General features: G+C 39.2%; 1 protein-coding gene across 5 annotated transcripts in view; it reads left to right on the top strand.

Annotated features, from left to right (window-relative positions):
• The first annotated feature begins 12,809 nt into the window (after nt 1–12,809).
• LOC5574321 overlaps nt 12,810–27,542 on the top strand; it is a 42,675-nt gene continuing 27,942 nt past the window's right edge. For 4 of the 5 annotated variants that reach the window (XM_021838894.1, XM_021838893.1, XM_021838892.1 and 1 more), the window contains exon 1: nt 12,810–13,187. The gene's annotated coding sequence lies outside the window, so the exon portion shown is untranslated. Of the gene's footprint in view, nt 13,188–13,536; nt 14,131–27,542 lie in introns of those variants that run through there. The other variant, XM_021838891.1, reaches the window with a different exon arrangement.

Genomic DNA, 27,542 nt, shown 5'->3' with positions numbered 1-27,542 from the left:
CGGTTGTGATTTTTGGCGTTGTACGGAATACTTTTTCCTTCATTTCTGGGCTTCCGATTGGTGGTCAATCGTTCCTCGAACCGCTTAATCACTCGCGACACCGTGAAATTTGCGATTTCCAAAGTTTTAGCGATGGAACGATGCGAGAGATCCTTGTTCTCGTGATGAATGCGCAAGATTTTATCACGCACGAGCTGTTCTTTCGACTCCATTTCCGCGAGTTTTGATCACAGGACCTCAAAACTTGCAGGATGTAAATAATGCACTATGAACTAAATCATTAAATTCTACCCAACGATTAAAAAGTTAGAGCAATTTCTTAGTGTGGCAATTTCATCGTGGACTTCCTTTATAACACATTTCGTACAACAAAGTCGCTCAAATATAGCGCGATTTGTGCAAAACTATTTAGAGGATCTTCTAGAAATGTAACACCATCAATAAACAGGTTATGAAAATAACGCTTAAAATGCTCTTGATAAGTGCAAGAATAAAATGTGTGAAAATCAGATTATTATCTGCACTAATATACTTTCTGGGACACTCTATAAATATGTAACAATCCTTTCTGTATCGTTAAACTAACTGGTTAAGCGCCACTTTCTATTTGAGAGACCATTAACTCGGATATAGATCCCGGTATGAGACCCCTATCACAGAGCAGGCCAAACGGGTAATAACGGATCGAATTGAATACAAATTGATCCAACCAATGAAGCAAAATTAGCTACTGGCAAATAAATTCGACAAAATGTGGATAACTGGAGAGATTGTATAGTCGAGCAGTCAGCAGTCGAATTGTGTTTTTGCTTAAAAGAATTAGTGAAAGTTTTAATTTAAATGACGCCACGAACTAATGGAAGGAGAACTGATTTCGAAGCAACTTGTATTTTTCATCAGTTTTCGCCTGTTAAATTTATTGATCTGGTTCGTTATGAGCTTCACAGAGAGATTTAGCTAATTTTTATTCAAATAAAACAAGTTAGTTTAAGAAAACCCTACTCTTGATTTTAGGACGTCACGAATACTTGGTATTAAATTATTTATGGACCTTTTACTAAAAAGATTTTTCTTTGTTCTTATGGAAATAATTTAGGAGACGTGCAGGCTCCCACGCTGTTCTTGGGCGTCCACTAACAGCGAGTTTCGTTGTCATGCTTGGAAGTCCCATCGAAGTTCGAGTGGTTGGCGGTGACTAGCGAGCTTACCTTCGTCCGATGTAGAGCGAACACTAGCTCGATCCGAGGGTAACGGTAAATCAGGGTAGATGCGTACATGACGAGTGGAGTGACGAGCACGTGGAGGAGGCTCGATATCGTTCCACTTGACGAAACGGATCGGAATTCGAGCAGTATTGCGTGCCCTATACTAAATCTGCACAGTGGCCACGGTGCTCTAGTGTCTCCGCTCAATGAGAAATGCCTAGCTTTTCTGCGCGCCAGCCAACTCGAACCACATGGATTGATAGTTCTGGTAGTGGCTGGCTACGACCGTGGAAAATGTGCCCCGGACGAACCGCCCACGTTGAATGGGCAAAGCGTTTTCAACGTTGGAATTTCACTTCTTGCTCCACTCGAAAGGTCGTAAGCACACGTGGTTTCAGAACTACTTTAAACTTGAATTAACTTACAAAAACCTGCAATTGAAGGTAATAAATTTAACGCATTCGCTAATTTAAATCTTGAAACTTTATTATTTGAATTTTCTTCTGGATTCACTCTGACAAAATATCGACAATTCGAGCACTCCACTTTAAATGAAACGACGCTCGCGATACAAATTCGCGATGACGAAAGCATTTACCACATTTATGCGTGAAGATCCGATTACTTTACATGGCAAAGCATTCGGGTGTACGAAGGTACGGTGCTGCCATCTGGGAAAAGTATGCTCGATGCGTGAAGCGTCGAAAATTTTACCCGGCAAGGTATAGGAAGCGAAATTTTAAATGCTCATATAAAATTAACTACAATAGTTATTTAAAATCTTTTCAGTATATGTTGATATACTTTTAATGGGCTACATAATAGGCATATAATTTTGAGTTCTATATTTTTTTCTCAATATTCTGCTTATTCTATAGTTGATCAATAGTCTAACCCCGTACACTGAACAGATTTTAATTAAAAAGTGTTTTGAATTTTTAAGAAGCATTTGAAAATTGACTTTCCTATGCTTTGCCATGTTAAATAATCGGAGCTTCACGCATAGGGTCAACTGTGGTAATTACCTTCGTAGACGCGAAAAGGAAGTCAATTTTCAAATGTTTCTAAAAAATTCAAAACACACTTTAATTAAATTATGTTAAGTTTACGGGGTTAGATTTATGATAAGCTATAGAATCCGCAGAATATTAAGGAACAAATATAAAAATCAAAATAATGTGTCTGTTCGCGAAGACATTTTGAACAATATTTGAGAATATTTTACATTGTAATTTTATTAATTGAATTTTGAATCATATTGTACACTCACTTCCTGCACTCACTATATCCGTCTCCAACAACCTGCTCAATCACGCTATTGTAGTAGGGGAACTGTGGGTAAAATGAACAGGGGGGGGGTAAAATGAACAGGTTTGTGTTTTACGGTAATTATGCTACAGTTCTATGTAAAATATAGCACCATCCTTAATCCTCAGACTAGGGAACTATTTCAACAACTCTAGTGCGATCTAGAACTGTCAAAAGCTGTAAAAGTAAACAAAAACAAAGTACACCTCTCCGTTTTCTTATATGATGTAAATTTTTACTCGTGGAATTTAAGGTTTATATGACTAAAACCATCAAAAATCTATTGAACTGCGTAGCACATCATATCTTTAAATTATTTATGATAAGTAGACGGAAATTTGAGGTATTCTTATCTTCTTAATTTCTAGAACAAATAATTTGAATATGTTGATTCAATGGGGGTAAAATGAACCACTCGAGATGGGGGTAATATGAACACCATGGCAGAGCAAATACTACTGGATTTTATTTCAGATGCCGAGAGTTTTCCAGAGAAAATACAAAGACAGACATCGACCGCCATCTAAATGGTCGCGGCTAAACGTTCCATCGATTCTGGAATGTCTTTGAGATCTTCATAAAAGACAATTTACACCGTCTTCAGCCATAGGCTGCACAGACTGAACATAACTAACATTAGACAACGGACACACGGAACATCCAGTGGACCAGTGAAGAATTTTTCGTTTGACGAAAAGTTTTCTCCGACTGGGGCGGGAATCGAACCCACCGACCCAATTGATCATGTACCAGATGCCTAGAATCATGCTGCAATCCGTTCAATTTGAATGGTGTTCATTTTACCCCCACTACATGTTCATTTTACCCCCACCATGTGTTCATTTTACCCCCAGTATATGTTCATATTACCCCCATTATATGTTCATTTTACCCCCATGTATATGTTCATATTACCCCCGTTACATGTTCATTTTACCCACAGGTTTGGAACATTGACTCTGAGGAGAGAAATTTTCAAAATTATTAGAATGTTGATAAATTTCTATTTCCATCACAATATTTCTACTTGTTACATTGCATTAACATCCTTCTTCAATTCTGAGCAATTGAAAAAGAATCTGACAGCTTCATAAGCAAGAAAATATGAAAATTGCTTAGGGTGTTCATTTTACCCCCAGTTCCCCTATGTAGTTCATGAGAAAATGTTAGTTATATTCTGTCCAGCAAATCAATCGCACGTTTTTCTTTGCGCGTCCGAAACCCAACACAGTGCGGAATAAATATCGGAGTGATTTGTCAAGTGGCTAAATAATCCCGAACAGTGTCTATAACGTAGCCCATCAAAAGTTTATCAACATGTACTGAAAAGATTTTAAATAGCTATTGTAGTTAATTTTATATAAGCATTTGAAATTTCACTTCCTATACCTTGCCGGGTAAAATTTTCGAAGCTTCACGCACCGAGTAAACTTTTTCCAGATGGCAGCACCGTACTTCCGTTGGATCGAATTGGTTTAGACTTAAAAGCGGCGACGCAGTTTCTCTGCAAGCTGTACCATTTTTAAGAAGCCTTTTCCTGATTGGAAATTGGAAAAAGGGTGGAATTTTCCACAGGAGTGGAAATTGTGCAGAAAGAATATTAGGAGCCAGTTCGCGAGAGTCATAACCCCTTCTTGTATCGATGTGCTCCGATCAGGCTGAAATTTTCAGGGATTGTTCTTGTATATATTTTTTTTTATTAACGGAAGTGGGACAAAATGACCCCCAGTGATTTCATGTCACTAAACATGTACAATCACAAAAACTGATACAACCATAGTTAAAGTGCTTGGGGCCTTCCTTAGCCGAGTGGTTAGAGTCCGCGATTACAAAGCAAAGACATGCTGAAGGTGTATGGGTTCGATTCCCGGTCGGTCCAGGATTTTTTCGTAATGGACATTTTCATGACTTCCTTGGGCATAGAGTTTCATCGTACACACGATATACGAATGCAAAAACGGCAAATTTGGCAAAGAAAGCTCGCAGTTAATAACTGTGGAAGTGCTCATAAGAACACTACGCTGAGCAGCAGGCCTTGTCCCAGTGAGGACGGAAATGCCAAGAAGATAGTTAAAGTGCATGGATTATTTTGAAATTTGTCATGATTACTCAACGTTATATAAACTTTGGCATAAAGATTGCCATGGTATATGGATTTTGAAAGTACTTCAAATCGAGAAAAACTAGTTTTTCATAAAAATTTTAGTGATTTTCAAATTGATTTTTTGCTTGCCAACCGAACTAGGTCAAAAATCTAAATATGACGTTTTGTAGGGCAACTCATGGGCTTTCATTTGAGGTGTAATCTAAATATGCCGTTTCAAAATATTTCGAAAAAAAAATTTTTTTGGGGTAGTGTTTGAATTTGAGCTATTTTGCGAGTAAGGGTTGCGTTACATTGAGAGGTTGTATTGATGTTCTTCGATCGAGCTGAAATTTACAGGAGTTGTTTTCAAATATAAAAGAAGATATTTTGCAAAATTTGAGATTTTTATATTAGGGAGAAAACGATTTGCAAAAAAAAAAACTAATTCTTATACAAAATTAGGAGCAACATTTTGAACGATTCTTGTACTGAACACATGTTCCATTTGAAAATGTGTGCGAACATTGATGATTTTTTTTCCACTGAACAAACAATCCTCTGGATTAAAACGCTGTAATACGTTTATCGTTGTTTACAGTGATTGAAAGGAAGTGTTTGAATTTTTAATGAGACAGACTCAAAGTTTTGAGTGAACAGAGTTCAAATAGCCGATAACGATTCAAAAATATGTACTTTAAAAATACAATTAAAATTAAAAAAAAAAAAAAAAAAAACAATTTTTATATCATCAAAACATCACAGTTTCTTTTGGATATCATTCCCTCACTCCAAGAAACTTTCGTTTCTCCTAAGACACTTAGACATTCACATTTTTCTTTAGCTTAGCTTAGCTTAGCTTAGACTGACTACACATATCAATGGTTGCTATTCCGTGATTGACCGAGGTCAGTGAAAATGCACAAAGAATCAACTAGAAGTTCGGTTGGGATTGGCCATAATCTTCTTCAGTGTGCATAATGCAGTGGCTCTATTTATACAGGGTCAATAACGGCGCCGGCCACGTCCTTGCAGTCAGGTCGGATTGGGGGAAGGAATGTTAGTGTGTAACCTTTGTTGTTTGAAGACCGTGTTTGCCTCTGCATCTCCACAAAGGTTTCTGGGAGGGATGTTTGTTAATGGGGAGGAACGTTGGGTCACAGCATTCACTTTGATAAGCGGTTAGACCATGATAAATAATTATTTGTGAGATATAAACATGCTTATATGTTAATATAATATTTTCATTTGATATGAACAATTTCTATGTAGAGGAAAATTATGCCGACACCTGAGGTGACGAACCATTCAAAGTTTGTTCAACAAATACCTAAATGTAACATTCCTAACACTCTTATTCTTATGCCGACACTTACAGTGGCGAACTATCCAAAGTTTGTTAAATAAAGTGAACCTTTCGCAAGTCTACACTTGTAGTGTCGAAACATTCAAAGTTTTTTTTTAATTACAAAAATAAAGGTAAGAGAAAGGGCACTCAGAGAAAATAGGCGCGCGACCCGAGAGGGAAAACAAATGACGACTTCTCGGGCTTTCAAGGTCCCAGGAGCAAGCGTCAAGGTCGAAGGATCAAAAAGAACTAATCGAACGCGGCACTTTTTCACTTCTAACCACCGACGCGCGACATGTTTGATCCTGCCCTCATCGCCCGCCCCCGCAGGAGCAAGCGTCAAAGTCAAAAGATTAAAGACTACTCACTCTTAGACTTTAACATTTTTCCTCCCAGAAAGCAAATTCTTGATTTCCGTCCTGCACTTGCTACTTTCGTCCAGAAATCATAGGTATCTATATGAGAAGACAATTGAGTGGAGAGATTAGTTGGAGTATCGTGTTAAAATAAGAATCTTGCAGGAAAACTTCAGCAGTATCTGCTCAAGTTTCTCGTGTAACTACTCAAGAGATTTCACCCTGAATTTCTTGAGGATTTCCTTCAGGGTGTTCCTAATGAAGATATTTCAAGAATTCCTCGGGAAACTGCTGTTGCAAATTTAAAGAAGTTTCAGTAGACTCTAAATGATAATAATTAATTATGGTATAGATGGTGTATTTCTGCTGGCATTTTCCGAACACTTTATGTAGTTACTGTGCAAAATTGTCAGCGAAACTTCAACATTCTTCTATCTAGGAGCCATCCCGGCAAAAGCAACAACATATTTTTCAAACATTTTTTTTTGAAATTTTCATAGGAAATGTTTTTGATACCCTTCAGAAGCGTCTTCTCGAACATTACAGCAATATCTGCAAAAGTTAAATTTAAAACTAGTCGAAAGATTACTCCCAGCATTTCTGTATACTTGCGCAATGATTCTTCGAAGCTTTTCTTCAGATAGTTTTAAGAGGAGATTTTGCTTGAATGCCTGAAGAAGTCAATGTACATATTTATTTCGTAGCAAATTATGAAGAAGTGTCTGGATGACATCATGATGAAATATCTGTCAATATTTTGGAAGACTTTCTGGATGAAAGCTTACAAGTGTTTGAATAATTCATTTGGAATTCTCTATCTGTATTGCCATTTGTCGCAGAAATGTCCTTCCCAGAGAGAACAGGTCGCTGGTGTACCCGTGGTGCGAATCAAATGCAAATCTTCGAGCAATCTGCCTTTGGGCTAGACGTGCACAAACAGAAGCACAAAGAGAAGAACACGGCTGCAGCATTCAGAGGGACAAACTTAGCTCTCAAAAAGGGAATCAAGAGTCGAAAACGAGCGTGCTTCGATAGTCTATGCCAGTAATGGCTAAGACCAAAGGTGCTATAGCGCCTCAAGAGAAGTCGCCCGAGTTGCTGCAATCGATAATCGAGGTACTCTTACTGCATCATCCCACAAGCCCATGGCCCCCAGCGCCAAATGTGGGAGATGAAGGAAAAGAAGTGGCGAGAGTGACGAACGAAGAGCTGCCAGAAGTCGTGAAATCATTCGCGTCAAATAAGGCACTGGGACTCGATGGTATCCCGAGTGTTGCCCGAAAAGCGGCTGTGAATACCGATCCGGACATGTTCAGAACCACGATGCAACGCTGCATAGATCAAGGAATCTTCCTGGATGTATGGAAGCGACAGAAATTGGTGCTACTACCGAAGGCAGTACTACTACATACGATGGACGAGTTGATCCTCAACAGGCTAGTACCGTATACGGAAGGTGCGGACGGCCTGTCCAACAATCAGTTTGGATTCAGGAAAGGTAAATATATTCTGGACGCTATCCAGTCGGTCGTTCAGACAGCTGAGGTGGCAATCGAGCATAAAAGGAGCGGCATCCGTTACTGCGCGGTTGTCACTCTAGATGTGAAGAATGCGTTCAACAGCACAAGATGGGAAGCAATAACCCACGCATTTCATCGCCTCAAGGTACCGGTGCAGTTGTGTAAGCTTCTGGAAATCTATTTTGATGGTGGGATTCTGCTGTATGACACAGAAGAAGGACAGAAAAGTGTTTGAATTACCGCGACAGTACCGTAATCCGGGGGAAAATTGATCACTTTTTTACAACTTTTGGTTGTGTTACGCTTGGGAATATTGTCAAATAAATTTCGACAAAATCAGTACTCCATTGATCTTTATCAGTTTGTGTAATCGACTTTTCATGAAATAATATTTAACATATCATAAAAATAGTTTTAATATCAAAAAATTAAATGACACACTGGGGCGAAATTGATCACCATATAAAAGAGCAGGTTTAAGAATGAAAAATGTCCGTATCTACTAAATTTAGGTCTCCTCAATCTGAAAATGATGTCAAAATTCTTGCAACTCATGTTTTTGATCATTTTATTGCAATATTAAACTTTGAAAATCTGCCGAATACGCCTAAATGTAGGCAATTTCACTTGATATGAGCTCATTTTTTTAGAATATTGCGAATCTTTACTTTAATCCGCAGACTGTCCAACAAGTTGCGCGCCGGTGGCCCATGCGCCGAGTTGTGCGCCAGCCAAAAAGTAAATAAAGAAATGTCAAATACCTCGCCGAGGAAGTGAATCACTTTTAGGGCTTCAGTCCTAAACTGGACAGCGAGCATAATTGTTTAATCGATAAAAAAACATATGGAATAAAAATGTGTGTACCAAGGTATATTGAAGAAAGGTACAGCAATCTAAGCAGTCAGTGGATGCGGGGATGTGGGGGTGGAAAATGACAGCTGTCGAGTCGGCGAGCTGGCGAGTTTTTTGATGTAATTTTTCCCTTTGGTGGTTGCTATCGTTTCCATAGAATTGTTTGTTATTAGTCGTAATGATTTGAAAATGAGAAGGAAAACCTGAGAGCATTTGCAAGTAAGTTCTTTGATAGTATTATCTTATATATAAGTCTAACTTTGCTGTTTTCAGACGTCAAATGAATTCCGTAAACTAAATAAATCTAGTTTAGAGTTGCTTTCATCCAGGGGACCAGCCAGAAGAACCGCATGAGCAAATGGAGGCTCTTACCCGTAGACACGCGACAAAGGTCTGTCGATAGAAAGAGGAATATTGCCGAAATTTCAAAGTATCGCGTACCATCGGCTGATCAACGGAATTCAAAGGATGAGGAGCTCTAAAATTATCGACACTACCATACACTAACCAGAGTTCTTACTTTTTAGCAAAGAAATTTGATCGTAACAGACAGAGAGCAATGAAACACGACTTGTCCGATGAATCTTTCGAGTATGTACTGCGCTAGTTCTCACTCTGAATGGATGCCGGTCACACGATTAACTGTAATACGTTTAGTTATGGCTTAGTTAAAAATATTTGGCATGTAGTGCATGTATTACTCAATAAAATGGAATTGAATTTTTTGAATGCATTCCGGTTGTCAATATTCACAAATTTATTCATTAACACTTCAATTGTCTCGCTGCTGTATTTTGAACAACACCGGCTTTTTCTTTACTGCACCTGCGTTCTGAAGGTGTGGTTCGCGCGACGATTGAAAATCCACTTAAACCGCAGCTTTTTTTTTGTATTCGTGAATGGTATGATGCTGGGTGTGTACAATATCCTGGAAGTGTTCCAGAGAATTTAAAACAGAAAACATAATTGACGTTTTCGAAAACAAAATGGATTGAGAGGAAACACTTTCTTTTAATTTCATGGCTTGCTGACCTGATCAAGCATAACAAACCTGCCAGCTGTCACCTTTTTTCCAATATGGCGGAATGCTCTATTTGACACATCGAATTACCTCCCTTCTAAATACCTTGGTTTGTACCTTCTTATTTTCAAGTAGCAAGCGTTTTGAATCGTTTTAACTGATCACAACTCGGCGCATTGAGCTCTCGCCGAGCGGTGTCACGAACACGTGCGCAAATTTGCTGGTTGAAAATACTGCCGTTTGATTTTGCTGGGAACAGCTGATCTTTGCTTATATTTTCCACCAGCACTCTTTAAGTAGTGTTGGTGACATGTAACGTGTATGTACACTAGCGCAGAAACCACTATGAACGATCGGCGCGCAACTTTTTCGAGGGTTCGCATTTTTCAGAAAAGATTCGCAAAGTGCCCAACTAGTACCAGACCCTGGCGCGTAACACAAGAAGTAAAGAGAAAGTGATCGAAATGCTAAAAACTCTCGAGAAGCATAATAAACGGTTTTATGAGCAAAAAACTATACTTGCTATGCTGTATGATATCAAAAATGAGTTCAGTAGTTCATACTTAAGCTTACGCAACCTTATAAAAATCTCAAAGTTGACATGTACGCTTAGCACCAGTAGATTGTTTAGCACCTACATTTCCAACGGTATTGCTTACACCTTCGAAAAGTGTGAATATTTCTATGCAAAACTGAGCCTAATCAAAATGAAATAGTGCAACATCATCATTAGACATCCATAAACTAGAAAACATTGAATATCTGTGGTGCCAACGAAGCTTTCAGTATCCTTCGGAGGAAATGGTTTTTGGTACCGACCTGATCAAACTTGCCCCACTGATCAATTTGCCCCCGGATTACGGTACCTCAAAATTCAATCCTGGGCCCGATGTTATGGAATGCGATGCACGATGATATATTGAGGGTGTTAAGATGGCTATAGTTGTCTATGGCGAATCGATGGAGGAAGTAGAGTTGACAGCAGTGCACTCTCCCAGTGAACCACGTATCGTATAAGAATGTGCATCCAAAATCGCATATTCGTGCGTCAAAAATCAAAATCGCACAACATGCCAAATAAGGCGATATCAATGTCAACACAAGTTGTATATAAATCCCCAATGCGATTCATAAACGACAATCTATGTTGACAGCAAAACATGTCGTATATAGTGCAACTTAGAATCGCGTGAAGTTGGATAAACTGACAGATCATATATCAATCTAGAAAGCATCATATGAAATCGCAATAACTTAGCAAAAATTGCCACCCAAACTTGGTATCTACTGACGATGGGTCTCAAAGAACAACAAAGCAACAAATTTCGCTGTGCATGGAACATGCATTAATATTGGCATATAATCACTCTTCAGATATGAAACCCCTGATGGTACAGTGGTAAGGTGTCCGATTTCGAATACAAAGATCCCGTGTTCGAAGCTTGTTGAGAACTTTTTTTTAATTTTCATCCAAATTTTATGGCATCGTATATCTGGTCGCAGAAAGTCTGAAAAAGTCGTGCCAAGTACGTATATAGCCTCCACTTTGGTAGGTATATAGCCTTTTCATGCATTCTATACGATTGAATTGATTCATATAGAATGATGTATAACAAAAGTTATACCAACCAAAATGTTGACTGGGCTGTCTCATTAGTTGCGGAATGGATGAAGTCTAGGAAACTAGGACTGACCCGTCACAAGACTGAGGTGGTGGTGGTCAACATCCGCAAGTACGAGCAACGGGCGCTTATCTCGGTAGGTGATTGCACCATAGAGTCCAAGCGATCCCTTAGGCATCTTAGGGTAATGATCGATGACAAGCTCAGCTTCGCCAGCCACGTTGAGTATGCCTGTAAAAGGGCATCTACGGCTATAGCGGCGCTTTCGAGGATGATGTCTAATAGCTCTACAGCAATTGCCTGTAAACGCAAGCTCCTGGCAGGTGTGGCGCTATCTATGCTATGGAGGACCAATCTTGTCAATAGCGCTCAGAACGGGCAGAAACCTTAAGCGGTTAGAAAGCACGTACAGGATCATGTGCTTAAGAGTAGAAAGCGTATAGCGAACGATTTCTTAAGAGGCCGTGTGCATCATGGCACGGAAGACGCCCATCGTGCTTATCATCAAGGAAGATGTTCAATGCTACAACGCGTGTAAAGTGGCAACGCTCAGAGGTTGGCAGCAGGAATGGGATAACTCCATTAAAGGTAGATGGACCCATTGGCTAATATCAAATATGTCAGATTAGTTTAAAAGAAACCATGGGAAGTGAATTTCCACCTGATGTAATTTCTGTCAGGACATGGTTCCTGCCATATAATCTCCTGCATGCCTCAATTGTGCTGGTGTGAAGGAAACAGCGGACCATGTCGTATTCGATTGCCCACGTTTTATTGTTGTGAGAAATCGAATGAATGGTCGCTACATATAGGACAATATAATCCAGAAGGTATGTAGAAATTCCTAGTGCTGGAATGCAGTAGCTACGGCTGTCACTCGGATTTTGCTGAAATTGCAACGCGTATGGCACTCCGACCAAAAGTCTGCTGCAGATGTTTAGCCATGACGAAGTTAGTTCCCTTTAACAATGTTTAAGTTGGCTAGGACAAGTAGCTTTCTGAGATTTCATCTGCTACATGTTTTCTGGCCCTGAAGTAATACGATAAGGTGGTTCCCGAGAGAAAAGAGTCTGAGGCCAAGAGTAATGTCTATGTCTTCTGTACATCTCAATGAAAAAAATGGCTTTTTTTGAAAGTCGTTTTCGTGCGACATTCATCAAAGTTAACGATTCAGTTGAAATGAAGAGCTTTCATTACTACCTGGCGCATTTCATCATAGAATCCTTCACAAATCGCCCCTCGTTAGGATCTGACAGTTGTATCCTTTTCACTAACACAACATCTCTCCCCCGCAGTCGCAAAACATCACCAATCAACCCCTCATAAGCCGTACAGCATTTCCCATTGCGGAAAGGAAAAACGATGGGTTATCGTAGCACATGCTCACGCACACAACCAAAAGCCAACCACCCCGCACGACGATGACACAATCACCAACCGTTCGAAAGTCGCAATATTTCCCACGCCGAACCCTGCGCATTTCACCCATCCTCCACCACACTTTCCATCTACATACGGACACAACCACAGTGACCAAGAAGGAAAAACTCGACTTTCCATCGGACGACTCCATTTTCTCGTTTTCTCGCGACTCCTCACGTACGACACCAGAAGGCTCCCTCAGGACGACGACGGTTCGGGGACCGAAAGACTGAAAGTACCTGAAGGCCCCTGATTCGCGATTCGGAGTTTCCCGACCTGCAACCCAATTGGCAACTCGGGACTGGTGCAGAAGATGGTGATGGTGATTGAGTGTTGTGGCACCACCATCAGAAGCAGAAGCAGCAGCAGCAGCAGAGAACTTTGCAGTCGTGGAGACGGTCGCTTCTAGTGCCCCGGAAGCAGGAGAAGAAAGCAGGAAAATGAATCCAGGTAGGCGGAATCACTTCCACCGAATTGAGTAGAGTGCACCCCGCTTGCTTAGATTTGCTGGATAAGGGCCCTGTTAATGATGGGAAGGGAATAAGGCTTTCAATGGCCTCCACCGAAGTGCAAAGACGAAGGGTCCTGGTCCCCCTCTCGAGTGAGCTAGTGTTTTTCAAGGGGTTGTAGTATTTGCCTTTTTCGTGGAAAAAGGGACGAACGGCAGGTCAGGTGTTCTGGAAACAGCGAAAAGTGGACTGAAACAGACTTTTCTCGAGGATTCGCCTCGGACGGGAATCATCCAAGCAATCCGCGCGAGTGTTTTTTGAGGTGATTTCAATTTTTTCATGGTGTCCTGCGATGAAAAATATGACGAAGACGAATCTCGTGTGCGTGCGAGCGTAAGTGTGGGAAATGGGGGAAGCGAGGGGGTGGTGCAGGAAATTATGTAAATCCCAACAAGCACCGAGCAGAGGGACGACGAATCATCAACAATTCAATGCACCTGAGGAAAAGTTCATTGCTACATTTGCTGTACTAGCGCTACCGTCATCAGTCAGTCGGGCAGGCAGTCAAGCAGGCCATTAGTCCTGGCAGTAATTCATAGGGAGTTTGTGGTGGTGGTGAAGTTCGTATCTCGTGAACCAACACGGGGGAAAAATGGTGCCCAAAACAAGTTGGTGAATGAAATATAGGACTCTGTGTGTGCGCTCTCGTTTGTGCCTTGAAGGGGGACGATTTTCAAAAATGGTGACAAGTTTGTTTTTGTTATTCTTTTTTCGCGATTAGTGCCGATGAATAAGGTGGGATGATTAATGGATTAACGATAGTTTCGCGGATACGCAATGCCAAAAATATGTTGTACATTGTCGTGCAGTTAAACTAGTGGAATGGAAAAACAAGAGCGCGGTGTTAGTACCGTAGTCTGATTATGGTGTCTTGAAGGGGAAAGGTAAAATAAACTGCGGATTATGAGTTTCCATTTGTGGAGGATTAGCCTTTATTTAGTACATGTGTGGAAGAACGCGGCCTGCTATGTGTTATTTGAATGAGGAGCTGCATTGGGTAACTATGGAGAAGACTGATCAAAGCAAGCTTGGTTGTCGTTTTAAGCACATGCAAGTTGCAGCTTTTTAAACATATATTGGTCAGACATCTTGAGTCTTTTTGTAGTAATAGTAATCTCTAATTATGAACTTTTATAACTAATATTAAATATTAAATATTGTTTATTTCAGTATACTGCCTTTCTGTGCCTACTTATCCCATGTTTAAGGTATACATTATGTACCGCGGGAAAAATATGCGTAGAATGGCAGAATAGGGAAAATTCAAGTGTCTTATTGTCGCTAAAAAAATAAACTTTCAATGCAAGACTCAGTTACCCAAGGCTGGCTCTACATGAACAAGTCTTGATGTTATTTGTTCTACAGGTAAACTGCCATGAGTCGATGTTCCATGACTCGATATCGACTCATGGAACCATACTAAAAACCAAATTTCATGGTCCCTTAAAACAGCTTTCCATATCATTTCTTTTCCATGACTCGATATTTCAGGAGGTTTCACTGTAATACAAATTGTGCCTGATATTTTTGTTAGAATACCGTATAAAATAGCTTTGATTGCCTCAATAAAAGATCTTTTTGAACAATAAAAACGGTTTCAATCAAATCTAAACTACTACCACTTCTGATTGCTGGAGACGAACCTGGTGTAGTGATTAGAATACACGCCTCTCACGCCGAGGACCTGGGACCGAATCCCATCCCCGATATAGTCACTTATAACAACTGGTTATAGCGACAGCTTCTTTCGGAAGGGTAGTAAATCCGTTGATCCCGAAATGAACTAGCCCACTGGTTATCACGTGTTTAACCAATCAGTGGGAATGCATAAAAGTCATCAGTAAAATCAGTTGGGAGCTCAACTGCCACAACAAGTCATATGGTAGAGTAAAGTGGGGCAAAAGTTCGAGTGGGGCAAGAGTTTCTTTTTAAGATTTCTAGCTCAAATCAAATCAAAACTTAGAAATGTCATGGTGGTTCGAATGCTATTCAAGTAAGAGACTTTCACTCCAAGTATCATAAAAATCTATTGAGATTTGGAAAAGTTATGGCTATTTGTTGTTTTACGACGTAATTATTGTGATATTTGGTCAAACTTTCGATGCATGGAACCAAATGAAGATAACATATTTTTTAATATTTTATGTAAGGGTGTTTCTAGGCCTATCATAAGGATGCTTTGACGTGTATTAGTTTTTCCATAAATAGTTGGAATCAATTTTTGGCCCATAGCGGGGCAAAAGTTCTACCCATGAATAAACCCACGAAAAATTTTTCAAATTTCCTGAAATCTACATATTATCTTCAAATTTAGCGAAATTTGCCTGATCGTGCGAAAAATGTCACAAAAATTTTACATTTTCACTTAATTTTGCGAAAAACTGCTATTTTTTGGGTGTTTTACAATTAACCCTGTTTTGGGCATTTTTTGATGAAAATTTAGTGTGTATTTTTCGGCAAACATAAGTTTACGGCTGGTTTAAAGTATGCCTGGCATAAAAGTATTGATATTTTGTGTTTTAGCCAACGAACTTTTGCCCCACACTAGATTTGAACTTTTGCCCCACCGGTGGGGCAAAAGTTCGTTTAAGACAATCAATTTTGAATCAGTTATAACTAAAAATGCGTAAATATTTTGACACAAGTTTGTTCAGCAAAGTTATAGCCAATATGTTGAAAGTTCACTGTATGGTATTTGTTTTGTTTCATCTGCTATTATTTTCCTGGAAACTTTGATTATACCACTAAGGTCGAACTTTTGCCCCATCTTACTCTATATATTTCAAAGTCTAGGGTAAAAGCCCCAGTTTTGGCCAGCTTAAGAGAAAATTTCATTAAAAATTAAATGGGAAGCCGTATTTATACTACAAATATGTCAAATGAAAGCTTTCAAATCATATTATGTGTGTAAAATATCAAAACTGAGCTATAACCATTTTTTCGCTTTGAAAATCCCGTTGGTCAATATAGGCCGACGGAACCAGTTTCGGCCAGACATTTATCTTCGGTTCGTAAATTGACCAATCGCATTGATTTCTCATGAGAGTGGCCAAATTAGGAGTGCCCTGGCCAAATTATGTGTATGGTAGTTGAAATTATAATGAAAATGAATTGTTTTTCTTATGTTTTGAATCAATTTGGAGTAAATGAATGTAGCTCTATCATGTGAATGTGATCTACTGAATACAAAAGGTTCCATGCTGATTGGCTATGTAAAACGGTGTATAATCCCCTATGGCTACAACTGGCGTATGGCCAAAACCGGTGCTTCTACCCTACTGTGCAACGTGCGAATGATTCTGAAATGGACAATCTTGAAATCCTCGAAAAATGCTTTCAGATATTCGTTCAGTGTTCGTCTGAGAGAATACACTAAGGTTTTTTTATTGAGCCAATCATATATATGATTGACCCAACGTTAACATACAATTGAAATAACGATATTGACACAACTTCTCTTTGTTGATACTGCAAAAGTGCGACAAAATACAAATATATATCAGAGTAGTAGTGCATGCCACTATCTTGGGAGTGTGGTTCCTTTATTTTGAATCTTTGAAATAAATTTCCGTTCATTTATCCGATAAGCAAAAACTACGTCATATTAGATTTTCTTACAACTGTTTCATGGACAACTTCATAAATGAGCTCTCATGATATTCAGAGGATCATGTTAAAAATCTAACACCAAAAACACTTATATAAATTTTATCAAATATTTTAACGAAACGTCGACACACATATAAGAAAATCACGCATTCTATGATCCCGACTTTATTTATTCGATTCCGTGTTGGTACACTCCAACCTCTTTTTACAACCGTTCTTTTTACGCCGGTTCTTTTTACGACCGAAATTCAGATTAAGGACCGTTTTTATAAATGATAAATATCTTAAAAAATATTCAAAATAGCGGTTCATGTTGTTCAGCAAAATTGTTCAGTAGATTGAGGGCTGACATGTGTTCATTGAAATGCGGAATTCTGCCACCAGGCGGCGCTTGTGAGCATCGAAATTTTGTTTTGTGGATACATATCTCAGGACCCTGACCCCTTAGAAAGATGGCGCATTCGGCAAAGTTGTTCAGTTGTTTCTAAATTTTGCGACCATGTGGCACTAGTGAGCATGAAACTTTTGTTTTGTGGTTGTTTCAGAATCCTGACCACTAAGAAAGATAGCATCTTCGGTAAGCTTGTTGAGTAGCTCCCTTTTGCCCAAGTCTCCTGATGGCAAAATCTCGAATCTCTTGACTAAAATAATGGTAGCCCATGAGCTACTGAACAACTTTGCCGAAGACGCCATCTTTCCAAGTGGTACTGATTGGTGGCGCAATTTCACTCGAGCAGTGTTGCAAGCTACGACAAAATATTGAACCCTTCATGAAAAACTGGATTACAGTTGAAGAGTATTGCTATGTTGCTAAGCATTCTATTTTTCTATTCCGCGAAAGTTTTATAGTTTTGATCCTTTCTTTATTCTTCTTAAACAGTGTTGCCAGGATCATTTGTGCTTTGGCCGACTGTATGGCACGCAACATTTTTTCAACTTTGGTGAACATTCGGTATCGTTACCTTCAAAGTTTATTGGTATTTGCATATCACACCCCCATATAATTGACTCTTTTGATAACAATCGAGCAGAGTTGCCATCTATTACCGCAATATGATAACTTGAACGGCCATTTTGGAAAGTTCTCAACCCATGCTTCAACTTCGCCGAATATCTCGGATCAGTAATTCCAAATCTAGATGTTGCATTTTGCAAAAACATAATTACAACCCTTATTTTTTTATGACCGATTTTTTTACGACCCCCTGATAACGGTCTTAAAAAGAGGTTGGAGGGTACTTGTTTTTGTCAAACGTATTTCATAAGTATGATGTTCATTGCATAAGAATATCAAAAATAAAACAATTTCGCTTCGAGAAATACTACATAGTTAAAAAAAAAATAGATTAAAACAGGATGATTTTTGTTCATAGTATTTATCGTTGGAGAGATAAAAGATTAACACGATATTAAACAACCCAATAAACATTTTTGTCGAACGAGAGCTGAAAAAATCACTCCTCAACTAAAATAAGTTTAACAAACTATTGTTCAGCTAGTAATGTTACTTGGGAATGCTCAGAAACAATAAGCATTGGCTGGCATTGGATTTTAGAGCGTTTTTCTTAATTCTGTGTAAATATTCTTTTGAATATTTGTTAAAACGTTATTGATTGGTAAACAAAATTCCAGTTCAGTTTATAAATGTGTGTGAATTGAATTTTCAGAGTTCTATGTGTACCGTAATCCGGGGGAAAATTGATCACAGGGGTGAATTTGATCAGGTCGGTACCGAAAAACATTTCCTCTCAAGAATGCTTAAAGTTTCGTTGGCACCACAGACACATTTCGTGTTTTCTAGGTTATAGATGTATAATGATAATTTTGAACTGTTATATTTTTATCAGGGTCAGTTATGCATAGAAATATTAACACTTTTTGAAGGTACAGTTACAGGTACAGGCAATACAGTTGGAAATGTCGGTACTAAACAATCCACTGGTGATATGCCTACATGTCAACTTGAGGTGTTTAAAATGTTGTGTGAGCTTAAGTATGAAATACTAAACTCATTTTTGATATCAAACAGCACAGCAAGTATAGTTTTGACGTAGAAGTACGTCTTTCTTCTCTATACAGGAGTGAAATTGGAATTTCAAAACCAAGAGCGTTACGCTGGCATGAAATATTTTAAACGTTTATAACATCTCGCTGGCTTAACGAAATTTCTTGATTAGCACCTCAATCGAAAGATAAGACATCAAAGCTTCATGTCGTTTACTTACTGAATCCCACATACCTGTCCAAATAGTTTAATAACTGTTTTAAAATAGAACGTTGATTTCAAGCAAATCTATAAATAGGGGTGGCTAGAGAAAATTTGACGTCATTTGCTTTTCACTCTCCGATTGGCTCGCATCACAGCAGGCGACAGATTGGCTTGCTCTGACCGGGCGTGCTTCTCAGGCACAGACATCGATAGCGAAAGACGCCCCCGTTTGTCTTGCTTCGCTCAAATCAAACTGTCGAGCGAGCGAGAGAAGATGCCGTCCGAAGCTAAAGCCATCACCGCTGCCGCCGCCTAGAAGAAGAAGAGGAAGCAGTCCACAGGTGAATTTGCGGTCGAACTGTGAACACGGTCGGGCAAGTCATTCTCGCTTTGTTGTTCACCGCTTGTTTGCGTTCACCCAGCCATCGTCATCGCCGCCGCAAATTTCATCGGCCGAGGAGCTGTTGACCCGCGCTTCAAAATTTCGACTCGTGATGAAATCATCATTGGTGGTCAAGAAGCAATCCCGTTAGGAGCAAATACCAGAAGCCCCCTGAGTTTTGCTGGTCCGAGCAGTGTTATTTATCCGTAACAACATCGAAGCTGACAAAGCCATCGGTTCTTTTCAGAGCCATCAAATTTGTGGAAAAGAGTTAAAAGAGAAATATTTCCGACTTTATTTATAACTTCTAATATTCCTAAATCAATTTCACGGCTTCATACAAAATTTCATTTGTCATGAATAATTTATGACTCAACCATTTTACTCGCGGACGCTGCTGCAGTGCCGTCGGGGTGAGTGCTCAACATTTCACAACAATTTCAAAATAGAGTGGCTTTTCCAACAGCGCCTTTTATGTTCCATATTTTATGGGAACACTTTGATTAGGAAAATTATCCCATGTAACAAATTTGCGACATATTTAGAATGCTTTTGAAAAGACATTCTCATTGAACAATTGTAATAATTTTGGCACCCATGGATCCGAAATTTACCGTCATAATAAAGAAAACTATTGATTATCAATAGCTCGTATTGAATATTTAGGGAATGCCAATCATTCCAACAATTCATGTTCGACCAATTTCTCACGTATTAGTATTCTCCACAATTTTCAAGTAATTCCAAGCCCAACACATTATTAGCACATACCCATTTCCCAGATTGCTCGATCAGAAAGCGAAGAGCACAAAAGGGAGAAGCATCATCTGCTATTCCAAGGTTATAAAACATGCTGCCTTCGTTGGATTCAGTTTCATTCCATTTCCGCTTTCGAGCTGGTAAGAGCCCTTGCTTAGCGAGAAGTAAGTACCTCGCTGCTAGAAGCCTGCTGAGCTGTTAATCCAGAATCTGGTTTTTGAAATCGCTCAAGATTTCAAAATTGAGCTACGTTTCCAGATTTCAACTAAATCCCTGTGATCCGCTACCCTGTTGCTGTTGTGCACCCATGAAATATTTAGCTGGTTTGTCGAATAAACTGAGAACATATTCACATCCTCTTGTTCTTCTTCTTCTTTTTGCATTAACGTCCTCACTGGGACAGAGCATGCTTCTCAGCTTAGTGTTCTTATGACACTTCCACAGTTATTAACTGAGAGCTTACTATGCCAATGACCATTTTTGCATGTGTATATCGTGTGGCAGATACGAAGATACTCTATGCCCAGGGAAGTCAAGAAAATTTCCATTACGAAAAGATCCTGAACCGACCGGGAATCGAACCCAGACACCTTCAGCATGGCTTTGCTTTGTAGCCGCGGACTCTAACCACTCGGCTAAGGAAGGCCCCAACTTATTCACATGCATTTGAAACTTTTTCAATTTTCCATACAAAATGACCAACTTTGGTAAGTTAGATCTCAGTTATTTATGGAAATATTTTCGAATGAAACTTTCACAGAACATCAGATGTAACTTGAGTTTTAACAAATATTTTTGAATAATTTTTCCAATCACAAGTTTATAAGTAATAACGGTTTAACTAAACTGTAATTTTCGACGAAAAATTCAAAACTTTTTATCTTAAAATCTGATAGCCTTACACAAAAACTGTCTTCAGCAAACTTATTCATCTAGTCAAAATCTACAACTTTGCTGAAGATATCATGAAGCTATTCCTTCAATATGTTTAGTTATGTCAATTTCAAAAAATCGTCAAAAAATTCACTTTAGTCAAACCGTTACTGCTTTTCAACGTGTGATTGGAAAAATAACTCAATAATATATGTTAAAATTTAAGTTATGTCTGATATTCTGTGAAAATTTAATCCAAATCGGTCCATAAATAACTGAGATATAGTTTATCAATGTTGGTCATTTTGCATGAAAAATCAAAAGAGTTGCAGTTTTTTTTTTCTCAGCGAAGAATCACACCATCAACGAAAATAGCGCGAAAGCAATAACCAATCGCGTGCGAGTAGCGAACGGAGTGACGAAACAACCAGAACCCCACCACTCGCCATCGGTGAACGGAGCTCGAGCAAATATAACCACTGGTTGTTCTGCTCCCAGCTCATTCACAAATCGAACGGCATAACGAACGGATCAAGCAGCGGAGCAGCAAAGAAGAGCGCGTGAAGGCCACAGCAGTGTGCGAGTAGCGAACGGAACCAGAGAGCAACGAAGCGAAAGCAACAACTGTAAAACATTCAGTGGACGGATTAGTAGTCAGCGCCAACCAGCGACCTGTTGGAAACTAACGCCAGCGAAATATACACCATCTGTCTCTCCTTACCATTCATATTCTTATACTGGATGAATTCAATGAAATGGTTTGGTGTGGCGATGGAGCAAAGAGTTATTTAGGATGATTTTACTTGACAAAGAGTTGTTGGTAAATATTCCAATCAAAAAGAGTTGTTTTAGGGGGGTCCGTAGCCTTGAGGTTACGCTTTCGCTTCATAAGCGGAAGGTCATGGATTCAATTCCCAGCCCCTCCAATAAATAACCCGTCCAGCTACCAGAAGACGCCGCACGGAGGACCGTGCATAGGGGAGCACATCCATCCTCCGTCAGTGTCAGATGGTGACTGAGACAAACTGACCCACTTCGCAGGCAGCTAGCCTCAAACGACTCAGGAATACGGCAAAACGAACCACCGCAAGAGCAATGGACTATGACTTATGGAAATCGATTGGACCAACAGCAGAGCACTCTCCTACCTGCTCGGTGTGAGAGCAAAAGAGCAGAAGAGAGTGAAAGCAGATGTAAATATAGATTAGTTAAAAATAGAACTGTATCGGTAAGGAAGATACAGATAAAACTGATTCCGGCACAGTATTGGCCACGAGCACGGAGTGCCTTTAAAAAGAAAAAAAAAAGAGTTGTTTTGAAAAAGTTCACTTTTAGTAGAATTTTCCTCGGAAAATTTATGCTTTACCAAAGAGTTGTTAATGAAATTCCTGCAGCAAAGGGTCGAGTTTCTCCCCACGAATATTTCCAGCCAGGACCAGTCATGGTCCCCGCTTCCAAAATTCTCGAGTACGGAAATTGGAAAATGTTTTAAAATTGCGACAGATTTTAAATACTGTTCAATAAACTGTTTCTTGACCAATTGTAATGAGCAACTATTGATCTGAATTGATTTTTCTACATGTTGTCTATTGCGTTAATCTGAGAAATAGGCTATATGAAATTGATGTCTTGGCAAGGGATGTACAAGATGAGCATTATGCTGTTATTGCATCCCGACGGCACTGCAGCAGTGTTCTCGGACCATCCTCAAATTGTAGTATTGTCGATTATTCGTGATAAATCAGATATTGTATGATGCTACGAGATGAATTAAGAGATTATAGCAAGTATGTGGTAAGCACATTAAAAAATATTACTAGCTATACTGTGTTTATCACGAGAAGTTCATACTAGCTAGAAAGTGTAAATGAAATGAACCGAATCTGTCGAAGATAGTATGTTTTACATAATTTGAATTGCAGATGATGCTCCTCCCTTTCGTATTCTTCGCCTTCTTCTGATTGACCAATCTAGGATAAGATACATGAAGTTGATGTCTTGGTTAGGGATTTACATATCATGGAAAATTCACATGCGCGTTCGTATGGACAGTAAAAATATCAACATTATTTTAACAGCTTACAATAAATTAAAATCACGCATGTTTTGGTTTCGTGCAAATTTTAAATATTTCTGATCAATGTTCAATGTGTTTTAATTTATATACTATGACATTTGCAATAGACTAACCTGTAGAAAAATTTCAGATCAATAGTTGCTCATTACAATTGGTCAGGAAACAGTTTATTGAACAGTATTTAAAATCTGTCGCAATTTTGATACATTTTCCAATTTCCATGCTGAGTAGTATGATGTTATTACGGTCCGACGGTGCTGCAGCGGTATATTCTCAAATTCAGGTAATTATGTGGGGTAAATTATGTGAACCAAATTATAGTATACCGCGATATTTAGATCATTATAGATAAATCAGTAAATATCATCCAATAAACCCTTTTATGAACGTATGTTGGCCCTGAAAAGGGCCGATTGAGCTTGAATGCTGTGACCACGAGTTTACCACGAGTCGAAATTTAGAAGCGCGGATCGGTCAACCTAGAAATCTTGAGCGATTTCACAAACCAGATGCTGGATTGGCAGCTTGAAGATTAACAACTCAGCAGATTTCTAGCAGCGAGGTACTTCTCGCTGAGCAAGTTCGGAGGAGCTCTTACCAGCTCGAAAGCGGAATTGGAATGATGCTCCTCCCTTTTGTGCTCTTCGCTTTCTGATCGACCAATCTGGGAAATGGGTATGTGCCAATAATGTGTTGGGCTTGGAATTACTTGAAAATTGCGGAGAATACTAATGCGTGAGAAATTGGTCGAACATGAATTGCTGGAAAGGTTGACATCAACTAAATATTCAATACGAGCTATTGATAATCAATAGTTTTCTTTATTATGAAGGTAAATTTCTGATCCATGGGTGCCAAAATTATTACAATTGTTCAATGAGAATGTCTTTTCAAAAGCATTCTAAATATGTCGCAAATTTGTTACATGTGATAATTTTCCTAATCAAAGTGTTCCCATAAAATATGGAACATCAAAGACGCTGTTGGAAATGCCACTCTATTTTACAATTGTTGTGGAATGTTGAGCACTCACCCCGACGGCACTGCAGAAGCGTCCGCGATTACAGTCTCAAAATGTTTAGTCATAAATTATTCATGACAAATGAAATTTTGTATGAAGCTGTGAAATTGATTTAGGAATATTAGAAGTTATAGGGAAAGTGTACCAGTTATGGCCATAGTGGTTCCCTATTTGGCCATATGCAAAATATGGATAACTTTTACATTTTTAATCTTTCTGAATGTTTTAACATCAAGATTTATCCTTTATCTTACTGCTAAAACACAAAAGATTTTTCAAAATGTGAAGGCATTCAAGATATCACGTATGGCGAAATAGGGAACCACTATGGCCATAACTGGTACACCTACCCTATATAAAGTCGGAAATATTTCTCTTTTAACTCTTTTCCACTAATTTGATGGCCCTGAAAAGGGCCGATGGCTTTGTTAGCTTTGACCCAGTAAACACAAACTCGTATACGATAGCGCATAAGAGTGCAAATGTGGAGGCGATATACGTACATGCGCCATAAGGCTCCGTGCAAGATGTACGTATATCGCCTCCACATTTGTACTCTTATATCCCATCATAAACGATGGTGTGTTTACTGGGGATGCTCTTACAGATAAATAACACTGCGGGATGTTATCAGTTGATTGCCATGGTCAAACGGGGAATCCTCAACTCAAATGTATAAATTTGAGCAAGTTATTTGCTTATACGACGAACCGAAAGATTCGTGGCGTGGATGACGCACAACAGTAACAGGTAGTGGATCACCGGGCTTAAGTCGAAATCTGATGATGGCGGCGATGACGATGGCTGGGTGAACGCAAACAAGCGGTGAAGCACAAAGCGAGAATGACTTGCCCGACTGTGTTCACAGTTCGACCGCAAATTTTCCTGTGGACTGCTTCCTCTTCTTCTTCTTCTTCTTGGCGGCGGCAGTGGTGATGACTTTGGCTTCGGACGGCATCTTCTCTCGCTCGCTCGACAGTTTGATTTGAGCGAAGCAAGACAAACGGGGAGGTCCTTCGCTATCGATGTCTGTGCCTGAGAAGCACGCCCGGTCAGAGCCAGACGATCTATTGCCTGCTGAGATGCGATCCAAGCGGAGAATGGAAAGAAAATGACGTCAAATTTTCTCTAGCACCCCTATTTATAAATTTGCTTGAAATCAACGTTCTCTTTCAAAACAGTAATTAAACTATTTGGACAGTTATGTGGGATTCAGTAAGTAAACGACATGACCCTTTGATGTCTTGTCTTTCAATTGAGGTGCCATTCAAGGAATTTCGTTAAACCAGCAAACAGTTATAATATTTCAAAATATTTCATGCCAGCGTAAGGCTCTTGGTTTTGAAATATCAATTTCACTCCTGTATAGAGAATTTTTATTTTACTTTCAAACTGTGCGGCATAATCAAATGCAAACGCATTCAGTTCCCGATGGTTAGTGCCTGTGCTTTTACTGTTCATAAGTCGCAAGGTGGAACTTTCCCCGAGGTCGTGTACGACTATGACAAAAGCCAGGATCAGCAATTGGTATATGTTGACTATTTTTGACAAACTCTACTTTTTTCAAGTTCCATCACGCCAAAGGCAGCAATTCTCCCAAGAGGGTTGACTTAAGGAATGAGCTGCTGCGCTTAGGCAATCATCGATTAGTGACGCTTTAAGACGAACTGCGTGAAATACTGGATCATAGCGGCCAAGCCTGCATATTGATGAGTATCAATGTACAGAGCCTAAATGCTCATGCAATGGATATTGCTACAGACCAAAGCACTGGACTGATTTTATCGATTCTCTCGATCGAAGCACCCGAGCTATCAAACATCTAATCTACTGGAGGAATTTGGCGAGCTACAGCTGGAGCCAGAAACCGATCACCCAACCAAGCAACACAAGGAAGCAACGACCAAACAAACAAATTCAATCATCTGGCATTATTACTGGAACACCAAACACTGGTTCTCGGAATCACAGAACGACAAATGGTTCTTTTCAGGACTACCAAAATGAGTCCAAAAAGAGTTACCCCATTAAACATTTGACAGTTCAACAGCCGACTAAATTGGTTGAAAAATCGGTCGATTGTTGCACCGACGCTTATGGAAGTTTAACACAGCGATCAACTGACTAATCGCCAGATTAAATCGGGTGGCCGACGAAATCTTGTGTTTAGTAGGTCAACTTACTTGGATTTTACTTAAAATACCGATTTATCCACCTATTTAGTACGATTACATCGGCCCACCCTATTAAATCGGGTGATATTCGGTTGATCCCTGTGTTAATCTTTCATAAGCGTCGGTGCAACAATCGATCGATTTTTCAACAAATTTAGTCGGCTTTTTATCTGTCAAATGTTTAATGGGGTAACTTCTGAAAACTTCATCCGATCAATAACAACACAAAACTAGTACACTTACAAATTCATACACATGACAAATCAAATTATTAATCATCGTAGTTCTACGTCAACCCCACGGTAATGTAATAGACATTACCCACCCCAAATTTTTAGCTCATAAAACCGTTTATTCTAAAATAATTAAAATTAAATCTAAATATTTTTCAGATTCAGGAGACTCAAATTTAGTAGATAGGAATATTTGTATTCGTAAACCTGTTTTGTTATATGGTGATGAATTTCGCCCAATCGTGTCATTTTTTATATTAAAACTATTTTTTATGATATGTTTAATATTATATCATAAAAAGTCGATTACATCGTCGATTTTGTCAAAATTTATTTGACAATGTTTGAATTCCAAAGGATAACACAACTAAAAGTTGTAAAATAGTGATCAATTTGCCCCCGGATTACGGTACTTCGTTTAGTATGGTCTACGTTACTAATAAGATTGTAGCCAGGAACAGCGTAAAAATTAATTGTGCTGAATATTGATCCATCAGTACCGCTATCGACATCCCATTTGCATTTGCCGTCGGTTAAAGTCTCCTTCGGTCTAATTCGGTTTGGAATCCTAAAGAACGGAAGATCGGAATCCAGTGAGAAGTCCATTGCTTGCGTTTGTTGTTTGATCAGCTTACGATCATCAACACAAGTTTCTTCCCGCCCCCGTGGGTGACTTACTTCGCCGGGTACTTATTTTCACTATGGAAAACCTTCGTACTTCTTCACTGAAGGATTTCATTCCAATCACATGCCGTAAAACTTCAATAAATCACCAAATTTTACGAAATTTCCTCAACCGCCGCGTATAATTGAGAAAGTAAACAAAGTTCAATCCGTCGTACTGAGAAAAAAAAGCTTGTGCGCATCAATGTGTGCGCGACGCTCGACGTAAAATTACGGTTCCTTTGATTGTGTTGTTTTCGCTGTACTGTGAGCAAATGCCATAATTGTACGGTCAA

This window comes from Aedes aegypti, chromosome 1, assembly GCF_002204515.2.
Source record: "Aedes aegypti strain LVP_AGWG chromosome 1, AaegL5.0 Primary Assembly, whole genome shotgun sequence".
NCBI classification, from domain to species: Eukaryota; Metazoa; Arthropoda; class Insecta; order Diptera; family Culicidae; genus Aedes; species Aedes aegypti.
This window is presented reverse-complemented; position numbering and strand designations above follow the sequence as displayed.